The sequence below is a fragment of the Oncorhynchus tshawytscha genome, linkage group LG10 (assembly GCF_018296145.1).
Source record: "Oncorhynchus tshawytscha isolate Ot180627B linkage group LG10, Otsh_v2.0, whole genome shotgun sequence".
Lineage (NCBI taxonomy): Eukaryota > Metazoa > Chordata > Actinopteri > Salmoniformes > Salmonidae > Oncorhynchus > Oncorhynchus tshawytscha.
In genome coordinates this window covers 83,366,228-83,377,758 of record NC_056438.1, presented here as the reverse complement: position 1 = coordinate 83,377,758, position 11,531 = coordinate 83,366,228, and positions in this window count along the sequence as shown.

Genomic DNA, 11,531 nt, shown 5'->3' with positions numbered 1-11,531 from the left:
CCGAGTCATTACTATCGTATATACTAAATGTACAGAAAGATCTGTTAGAGGTCCAGATACTGCCAGGTCTCTGTCTCCATTATACACTGTTAGAGGTCCAGATACTGCCAGGCCTCTGTCTCCATTATACACTGTTAGAGGTCCAGATACTGCCAGGCCTCTGTCTCCATTATACACTGTTAGAGGTCCAGGCCTCTGTCTCCATTATACACTGTTAGAGGTCCAGTCCTCTGTCTCCATTATACACTGTTAGAGGTCCAGGCCTCTGTCTCCATTATACACTGTTAGAGGTCCAGTCCTCTGTCTCTATTATACACTGCTAGAGGTCCAGTCCTCTGTCTCCATTATACACTGTTAGAGGTCCAGTCCTCTGTCTCCATTATACACTGCTAGAGGTCCAGTCCTCTGTCTCCATTATACACTGCTAGAGGTCCAGTCCTCTGTCTCCATTATACACTGTTAGAGGTCCAGTCCTCTGTCTCCATTATACACTGTTAGAGGTCCAGTCCTCTGTCTCCATTATACACTGTTAGAGGTCCAGGCCTCTGTCTCCATTATACACTGTTAGAGGTCCAGGCCTCTGTCTCCATTATACACTGTTAGAGGTCCAGTCCTCTGTCTCCATTATACACTGCTAGAGGTCCAGGCCTCTGTCTCCATTATACACTGTTAGAGGTCCAGTCCTCTGTCTCCATTATACACTGCTAGAGGTCCAGGCCTCTGTCTCCATTATACACTGCTAGAGGTCCAGTCCTCTGTCTCCATTATACACTGTTAGAGGTCCAGTCCTCTGTCTCCATTATACACTGTTAGAGGTCCAGTCCTCTGTCTCCATTATACACTGTTAGAGGTCCAGTCCTCTGTCTCCATTATACACTGCTAGAGGTCCAGTCCTCTGTCTCCATTATACACTGTTAGAGGTCCAGTCCTCTGTCTCCATTATACACTGTTAGAGGTCCAGTCCTCTGTCTCCATTATACACTGCTAGAGGTCCAGTCCTCTGTCTCCATTATACACTGTTAGAGGTCCAGTCCTCTGTCTCCATTATACACTGTTAGAGGTCCAGTCCTCTGTCTCCATTATACACTGTTAGAGGTCCAGTCCTCTGTCTCCATTATACACTGCTAGAGGTCCAGTCCTCTGTCTCCATTATACACTGCTAGAGGTCCAGTCTGTCTCCATTATACACTGTTAGAGGTCCAGTCCTCTGTCTCCATTATACACTGTTAGAGGTCCAGATACTAGAGGTCCAGGCCTCTGTCTCCATTATACACTGCTAGAGGTCCAGGCCTCTGTCTCCATTATACACTGCTAGAGGTCCAGGCCTCTGTCTCCATTATACACTGTTAGAGGTCCAGTCCTCTGTCTCCATTATACACTGTTAGAGGTCCAGGCCTCTGTCTCCATTATACACTGCTAGAGGTCCAGTCCTCTGTCTCCATTATACACTGTTAGAGGTCCAGGCCTCTGTCTCCATTATACACTGTTAGAGGTCCAGATACTGCCAGGCCTCTGTCTCCATTATACACTGTTAGAGGTCCAGTCCTCTGTCTCCATTATACACTGTTAGAGGTCCAGGCCTCTGTCTCCATTATACACTGTTAGAGGTCCAGTCCTCTGTCTCCATTATACACTGTTAGAGGTCCAGTCCTCTGTCTCCATTATACACTGTTAGAGGTCCAGTCCTCTGTCTCCATTATACACTGCTAGAGGTCCAGTCCTCTGTCTCCATTATACACTGTTAGAGGTCCAGTCCTCTGTCTCCATTATACACTGCTAGAGGTCCAGTCCTCTGTCTCCATTATACACTGCTAGAGGTCCAGTCCTCTGTCTCCATTATACACTGTTAGAGGGTCCAGTCCTCTGTCTCCATTATACACTGCTAGAGGTCCAGTCCTCTGTCTCCATTATACACTGTTAGAGGTCCAGTCCTCTGTCTCCATTATACACTGCTAGAGGTCCAGTCTGTCTCCATTATACACTGTTAGAGGTCCAGTCCTCTGTCTCCATTATACACTGCTAGAGGTCCAGTCCTCTGTCTCCATTATACACTGCTAGAGGTCCAGTCCTCTGTCTCCATTATACACTGTTAGAGGTCCAGTCCTCTGTCTCCATTATACACTGTTAGAGGTCCAGTCCTCTGTCTCCATTATACACTGCTAGAGGTCCAGTCCTCTGTCTCCATTATACACTGCTAGAGGTCCAGTCCTCTGTCTCCATTATACACTGTTAGAGGTCCAGTCCTCTGTCTCCATTATACACTGTTAGAGGTCCAGTCCTCTGTCTCCATTATACACTGCTAGAGGTCCAGTCCTCTGTCTCCATTATACACTGCTAGAGGTCCAGTCCTCTGTCTCCATTATACACTGTTAGAGGTCCAGGCCTCTGTCTCCATTATACACTGCTAGAGGTCCAGTCCTCTGTCTCCATTATACACTGCTAGAGGTCCAGTCCTCTGTCTCCATTATACACTGTTAGAGGTCCAGTCCTCTGTCTCCATTATACACTGTTAGAGGTCCAGGCCTCTGTCTCCATTATACACTGTTAGAGGTCCAGTCCTCTGTCTCCATTATACACTGTTAGAGGTCCAGTCCTCTGTCTCCATTATACACTGCTAGAGGTCCAGTCCTCTGTCTCCATTATACACTGTTAGAGGACCAGTCCTCTGTCTCCATTATACACTGTTAGAGGTCCAGTCTGTCTCCATTATACACTGCTAGAGGTCCAGGCCTCTGTCTCCATTATATGTCCTAAAGTAATGATGGACTGATGTTTCTCTTTGCTTATTTGAACTGTTCTTGCCATAATTTGGACTTGGTGTTTTACCAAATGGGGCGATCTTCTGTACACCACCCCTAACTTGTCACAACACAAATGATTGGCTCAAACGCATAAAGAAGGAAAGAAATTCCACATATTAACTTTTAACAAGGCACACCTTGTAATTGAAATGCATTCCAGGTGACTACCTCATGAAGCTGGTTGAGAGAATGCCAGGAGTGTGCAAAGCTGTCATCAAGGCAAAGGGTGGCTACTTTGAAATGTAGAATATATTTTTGATTTGTTTAACACTTGTTTTGGTTACTACATGATTCCATGTGTGCTATTTCATAGTTTTGATGTCTTCACTATTATTCTACAATGTAGAAAATAGTACAAATAAATAAAAACCCTGGAATGTGTAGGTGTGTGCAAACTTTTGACTGGTACTGTATATAAAAAAAATATATATTTTCCTTTATTACTTTCTAACCCTACCACCCCTCCCCTAATTGGAGTAAACTAGAGAACAACAACACTTAGGCTTCTACTTCCAGCTTATACATACTATGTACATTTTATGGTCACAATCTATTTTACGGTAGTTCTATTTTGTTTGTTTTTAACTCCTGTCCTTCCTCTAATCTCAACCTCTCCCATCTATTTATTTCACAAAAGTTCTGAACCTATATATGTTTTACATGAGTTATCTAGTTGTTATTAGTTATTATTCCCAACCTTCAGCTCCATTCAACCCCTCCCATCTATCTCTTAACACCATCCAGTCCCACCCTTCAGCTCCATTCAACCCCTCCCATCTATCGCTTAACACCATCCAGTCCCACCCTTCAGCTCCATTCAACCCCTCCATCTATATTTTAACACCATCCAGTCCCTTCAGCTCCATTCAACCCCTCTGATATGGACAATACCAAAAGAAATGATCTAATGAATCTGTCTCTTCGTTGCAAAATGTGCAGAGCTGGGAAGGTTGTATCCCCCCATATAGAGTTGAAGTCTGAAGTTTACATCCACCTTAGCCAAATACATTTAAACTCAGTTTTTCACAATTCCTGACATTTAATCCCAGTTAAAAAATCATGTTTTAGGTCAGTTAGGATCAACACTTTATTTTAAGAATGTGAAATGTCAGAATAATAGAGAATGATATATTTCAGCTTTTATTTCTTTCATCACATTCTCAGTAGGTCAGAAGTTTACATACTGTCACGACCGTCTGAAGAAGTGGACCAAAGCACAGCGTTGTGAGCGTACATTTCTTTATTTATAATGTCGACAACAAAACGACCGTAAAGCTTACGAGCACTATAGTGCCCCTAACAAAGACAACTTCCCACAATAACAAAAGGGAAAGAGCTGCCTAAGTATGATTCCCAATCAGAGACAACGATAGACAGCTGTCCCTGATTGAGAACCACACCCGGGCAAAACATAGAAACACAAAACATAGAAACACAAAACATAGAAATCAGAACCTAGAATGCCCACACAAATCACACCCTGACCAAACCAAATAGAGGCATAAAAAGGCTCTCTAAGGTCAGGGCGTGACACATACACTCAATTAGTATTTGGTAGCATTGCCTTTAAATTGTTTAACTTGGATCAAACGTTTTGGGTAGACTTCCACAAGCTTCCCACAATAAGTTGAATGAATTTTGGCCCATTCCTCCTGACAGTGCTGGTGTAATTGAGTCAGGTTTTTAGGCCTCCTTGCTCTCACACGCTTTTTAAGTTCTGCCCACAAATTATCTATGGGATTGAGGTCAGGGCTTTGTGATGGCCACTCCAATAACTTGACTTTGTTGTCCTTAAGCCATTTTGTCACAACTTTGGAAGTACGCTTGGGGTCATTGGTCACAACTTTGGAAGTACGCTTGGGGTCATTGGCCATTTGGAAGACCCATTTGCGACCAAGCGTTAACTTCCTGACTGATGTCTTGAGATGTTGCTTCAATATATCCACATAATTTTCCTGCCTCATAATGCCATCTATTTTGTGAAGTGCACCAGTCCCTCCTGCAGCAAAGCACCCCCACAACATGATGCTGCCACCCCCGTGCTTCACAGTTGGGATGGTGTTCTTCGGCTTGCAAGCCTCCCCCTTTTTCCTCCAAACATAATGATGGTCATTATGGCCAAACAGTTCTATTTTTGTTTCATCAGACCAGAGGACATTTCTTCCAAAAAAGTACGATCTTTGTCCCCATGTGTCTGGCTTTTTTAATGGCAGTTTTGCAGTGGCTTCTTCCTTGCTGAGTGGCCTTTCAGGTTATGTCAATATAGGACTCGTTTTACTGTGGATATAGATACTTTTGTACCTGTTTCCTCCAGCAGCTGCTGTTCTGGGATTGATTTGCACTTTTCGCACCAAAGTACGTTCATCTCTAGGAGACAGAACGCGTCTCCTTCCTGAGCGGTATGACGGCTGCGCGGTCCAATGGTGTTTATACTTGTGTACTATTGTTTGTACAAATGAACGTGGTACCTTCAGGCGGATGAACCAGACTTGTGGAGGTCTACAAATTTAATTTTGAGGTCTTGACTGATTTCTTTTGATTTTCCCATGATGTCAAGCAAAGAGGCACTGAGTTTGAAGGTAGGCCTTGAAATACATCCACAGGTACACCTCCAATTGACTCAAATTACGTCAATTAGCCTTTCAGAAGCTTCTAAAGCCATGACATCATTTTCTGGAATTTTCCAAGCTGTTTAAAGGCACAGTCAACTTAGTGTATGTAAACTTCTGACCCACTGGAATTGTGATACAGTGAATTATAAGTGAAATCATCTGTCTGTGAACAATTTTTGGAAAAATTACTTGTGTCATGAACATAGTAGATGTCCTAACCGACTTGCCAAAACTATGGTTTGTTAACAAGACATTTGTGGAGTTGTTGAAAAACTAGTTTTAATGACTCCAACCTAAGTGTATGTAAACTTCCAACTTCAACTGTATATAACATTCTATTGGTTGCAAAAATTCTAAGTTTTGAATCCAGCTTCATTTCATAAACCATGTGCCATGGAATCAGAACGTTGATTATCTATTTTCAATTATTTTACAATGTATTTGGCACAGCTGTCCATTTTTTGGTCTTTAAATTAAACTGGTATACTTTTTTATTTATCACAATTTTATTTAACCAGTTATGGTCTTTAATGGCCAACAGACAAGTTCCATATGTTTCCCCCTTACACTTTCCTCTAACATTTTTGCGGTAATGCTGCAATTAGTTGTTGTAATTTTGGGTAGAGCAGAGATTTCCATACATATTTTTCAAAAAAAGTATCTGGATCCTCTATGAGGCTGTGGAGGGATCCAGATTCTGGATTTAAAAGAAGACATGAATCATCAGCGTACAACGACACCTTTGTTTTTAACCCTGGATTTCTAGCCCCTTGATATTATTGTTGGATCTGATTTTAATAACTAACATTTTGATGGCCATAATAAATAGATATGCTGATAGTGGACAACCTTGTTTTATTCCACTTGACAGTTTTAAACTTAATGAGAAGTAGCCATTATTTACTATTTTACACCTAGAGTTACTATACATGACTTTAAGCCATTTTATAAGAGATTCACAAAAATGAAGATCTTCCAGGCATTTATATATAAACTCCAGTCGTACTTTATCAAAAGCATTTTCAAAGTCAGCTGTGAATACCAGGCCTGGTTTCCCAGATTTTTCATAGTGTTCTATTGTTTCCAGTACTTGTCTTATATTATCTCCAATGGATTGTCCATGTAAAAAACCTGTCTGATCAGAATTAATAATATCTGACAAAACCTTTTTAATTGTATGCACTATACATTTTGTTAGCATTCTTACTGAAGTGTAAGGGGCCTCCAATTTTTTTAATATGGACTGGATCTTTATATTTACCACTTGGATTCTGTTTCAGTAGTAATGAAATCAGACCTCATTGAGTGTCTGATAATCTACTATTTATATAGGAGTGGTTAAAACATGTTAATAACGGTCCTCTGAGTATCTAATTTTTTTGGAGTAGACCTCCACTGGTATGTCATCCAGCCCTGGAGTTTTCTCAGCCTTAAAGGCTTTAATTGCATCAAGAAGTTCCTCCTCTGTAATTTGGCCTTCACATGAGTCTTTCTGTACAGATGTTAATTTACATTATTATCCACACAATTAGCTACGGTTAGTGGAGATGGAGGAGACTGAAACAAAAACATATGCTTAAATTACTTTGCTTCCTCTTTCAAAATATAATATCTAGGGATGCACCGATATGACATTTTTGGCCGATACCGATATTCAATATTTTCCATGCCAACAAAAAAGGATACCGATATTCAATATTTTCCATGCCAACAAAAAAAACAATATTTTACATTTTAGTGGCCTTTTAAGCATTCTAGTACAGTTAAATAGTTAACACACACACGAACGCTGCAGTCTAAGGCACTGCATCTCAAGAGGCGTCACTACAGTCACTGGTTTGAATCCAGGCAGTATCAAATCCGGCCGTAGTTGGAAGTCCCATAGGGCGACACACAATTGGCCCAACGTCGTCCAGGTTAGGGTTTGGCCGGGGTAGGCAGTCATTGTAAATAAGAATTTGTTTTTAACTGACTTGCCTAGTTAAATAAAGGTTAGACACACCACACTGGCCAAAAAGTTATTTTGTTGACATTTATGTATGTCTCCATTACCAGTAAAACATAATCAAAACCTATTTCTTTCACTTATTTGCTGTGCTGTTTCATTGTTCAGTCATTTCAGTGTCAACCAGGATTTTATCATACATGTCAAGCAAAGAAATTTCAGCTCTGTCGGTCCGTAGCCTCTCTTTCTCGGTGCCCACTGTCAGTGTGTCCGTTTCCATCTTGTCCAGCCATGTCTGTCCATGTCCTCTCTTCCTCGGTCCCACTGTCACTGTGTCCGTTTCCATCTTGTCCAGCTGTATGTAACATTTCACGTAAACCCTGTTTCTTGTCTGCATCGAAGTAGCGGTCCTTGTACCTAGCATCGAGCATGGTGGCGACACAGTAAAGAGGCTCAGAGAGAATGCCACCGAATCGCTTGTTCCCAGCCTCGAGTACTTTTGTAAGTTTTAACCCCACGGTCTGTGTGGGCAGTTTTGTTGAACAGGCGTTTCAATGCCATGACAGAGGGTATCATGTCTGCTGCAGACACAGTTGATGAGCTTATTTCTCCAGTCAGTTGATCGAATGGCATTAGGAGTGTTCATGTTTCCAAGTTTTATACATGTTCTCAAATGCCATTGAAATGGCAGCAGCGGTATGAGAACATGCTGTATGAGCGTGCAATACGGCTTTCCTCAGTACGAAATCCTCAACAACCCACTGTGCTGTCAGACTAAGCAGGCTCATTGGGCTGACATCGCTGGTCCAGATGTCAGTCGTGAAGCTAATAGCAGTGACGCCCATAGCAAGTAGCATAATGAATCCCATTATCTTGGCGTTAATGGATGTGGCCTTTGAGTGGTCTCGCTGAAATGTTCTTACTCTTTCAAATGACTGCTCGACTTGAACTTGTTTAGTTGTTGGAAGTGTGTGCTTAGTATTTTTCTGCTTTTTTTCTGAGTAGCGCTGTATTTTTCATGGCATCATTACGTCATCTACTTACGTTATATAGGTACACACGTCAGCTTTGACATCGGTTTTGCACATCAGGTGTTAAACTAGACATCGGGCAGATGCCGGTGTTGGCATTTTTAGCTAATATCTGCCGATTCCGATATGCTCACCGAAATATCTTGCATCGCTAATCATTTTGTGAATCATGGGTGACTCCATCATTTGTAACAAGTTTCAGTAAATTCTTGTTGAAGATGTAAAAAAATATTTGGAGCATTTTTCCACATATTCCATCCATTTTGCTTTATTTTGACAATGAAGTCTATGTAAACTTCAGACTTCAACTGTAATTCAGTTTTTTTCTGTTTGTAGTGTTGTGAGGTATTGTTTGTTTTTGACTGCCTACCTGTGTTTGACCATTGCCTGCCTGGGACCACGATTCCTGCCTTCTGCGATGGCTAAATAACATCTGCCGCGCTCTGTGCGTGAATCTACACCTTTTTCTCCCTGAGTATTCATTACAGTCTGATCAGGAAAGTGGGTATTTTTAGTTGTCTGCTGTTGACAACCATGTTAATGTAAGCCAGTACATCAGTACAATTTGAATGTTTAAATCATTCAGGGACAGAATGTAACTTAGAGGGAAGGACTAGAGTAGTTGCAGTGTCTCAAAGTCAATGAAACAGAGTGGACGCCTAGACATCTACTGATTAAGTGGAGCTTTTGTCCCTTAATGTTTTTAATACGTGGACATTAGTCAATGTCAGATCAGTCAGCCTGATGGGTATGGTGTCTGTGGTCAGGTCAGTCAGCCTGATGGGTTGTGTTGTCTGTGGTCAGGTCAGTCAGCCTAACAGTAACAGGTTGTAGTGTCTGTGGTCAGGTCTGTCAGCCTAACAGTAACAAGTTGTGGTGTCTGTGGTCAGATCAGTCAGCCTGATGGGTTGTGGTGTCTGCGGTCAGATCAGTCAGCCTAACAGTAAGAGGTTGTGGTGTCTGTGGTCAGGTCTGTCAGCCTAACAGTAACAGGTTGTGGTGTCTGGTCAGATCAGTCAGCCTGATGGGTTGTGGTGTCTGTGGTCAGATCAGTCAGCCTGATGGGTTGTGGTGTCTGTGGTCAGATCAGTCAGCCTAACAGTAACAGGTTGTGGTGTCTGTGGTCAGGTCTGTCAGCCTAACAGTAACAAGTCGTGGTGTCTGTGGTCAGATCAGTCAGCCTGATGGGTTGTGGTGTCTGTGGTCAGATCAGTCAGCCTAACAGTAACAGGTTGTGGTGTCTGTGGTCAGGTCAGACAGCCTGATGGTTTGTGGTGTCTGTGGTCAGGTCAGTCAGCCTGATGGTTTGTGGTGTCTGTGGTCAGATCAGTCAGCCCAACAGTAACAGGTTGTGGTGTCTGTGGTCAGATCAGTCAGCCTGATGGGTTGTGGTGTCTGTGGTCAGGTCAGTCAGCCTGATGGGTTGTGGTGTCTGTGGCCAGATCAGTCAGCCTGATGGGTTGTGGTGTCTGTGGTCAGATCAGTCAGCCTAACAGTAACAGGTTGTGGTGTCTGTGGACAGATCAGTCAGCCTGATGGGTTGTGGTGTCTGTGGTCAGATCAGTCAGCCCAACAGTAACAGGTTGTGGTGTCTGTGGTCAGGTCAGTCAGCCAAACAGTAACAGGTTGTGGTGTCTGTGGTCAGGTCAGTCAGCCAAACAGTAACAGGTTGTGGTGTCTGTGGTCAGGTCAGTCAGCCAAACAGTAACAGGTTGTGGTGTCTGTGGTCAGATCAGTCAGCCTGATGGGTATGGTGTCTGTGGTCAGGTCAGTCAGCCTGATGGGTTGTGTTGTCTGTGGTCAGGTCAGTCAGCCTAACAGTAACAGGTTGTGGTGTCTGTGGTCAGGTCAGTCAGCCTGATGGGTTGTGGTGTCTGTGGTCAGGTCAGTCAGCCTAACAATAAGAGGTTGTGGTGTCTGTGGTCAGGTCAGTCAGCCTGATGGGTTGTGGTGTCTGTGGTCATGTCAGTCAGCCTAACAGTAACAGGTTGTGGTGTCTGTGGACAGATCAGTTAGCCTGATGGGTTGTGGTGTCTGTGGTCAGGTCAGTCAGCCTGATGGGTTGTGGTGTCTGTGGTCAGATCAGTCAGCCTGATGGGTTGTGGTGTCTGTGGTCATGTCAGTCAGCCTAACAGTAACAGGTTGTGGGAAGGGAATAGATCTACAGTGTCATTGTTCCAATACAAAGGAAAGCGTTATATATAACCTATACTACCACAGGTACTATTCACTACCACAGAAACTATATATTACCACAGATACTATACACTACCACTACCACAGGTACTATTCACTACCACAGAAACTATATACTACCACAGATACTATACACTACCACTACCACAGGTACTATTCACTACCACATAAACTATATATTACCACAGATACTATATACTACCACAGATACTATATACTACCACTACCACAGGTACTATTCACTACCACAGAAACTATATATTACCATAGATACTATATACTACCACAGATACTATACACTACCACTACCACAGGTACTATTCACTACCACAGAAACTATATACTACCACAGATACTATATACTACCACAGATACTATACACTACCACTACCACAGGTACTATTCACTACCACAGGTACTATTCACTACCACAGAAACTATATACTACCACAGATACTATATACTACCACAGATACTATACACTACCACTACCACAGGTACTATTCACTACCACAGAAACTATATACTACCACAGATACTATATACTACCACAGATACTATACACTACCACTACCACAGGTACTATTCACTACCACAGAAACTATATACTACCACAGATACTATTCACTACCACAGAAACTATACACTACCACAGACCGAGCATTTCTGAACTTGAAGAGCCGATTCACCAACGCGCCGATTCTCTCTCAACCTGACACTTCCCGTCAGTTTGTTGTTGAGGTGGACGCGTCTGATGTAGGGGTGGGCGCCATCCTGTCCCAGCGTAGCTCCACTGACGGTAAACTCCATCCCTGCGCCTTCTACTCTTGTCGTCTTTCACCAGCTGAGAGAAACTACGATGTGGGTAACCGGGAGCTTCTCGCTGTGAAGCTTGCCTTGGAGGAGTGGCGTCACTGGTTGGAGGGAGCGGAGCAACCGTTTGTGG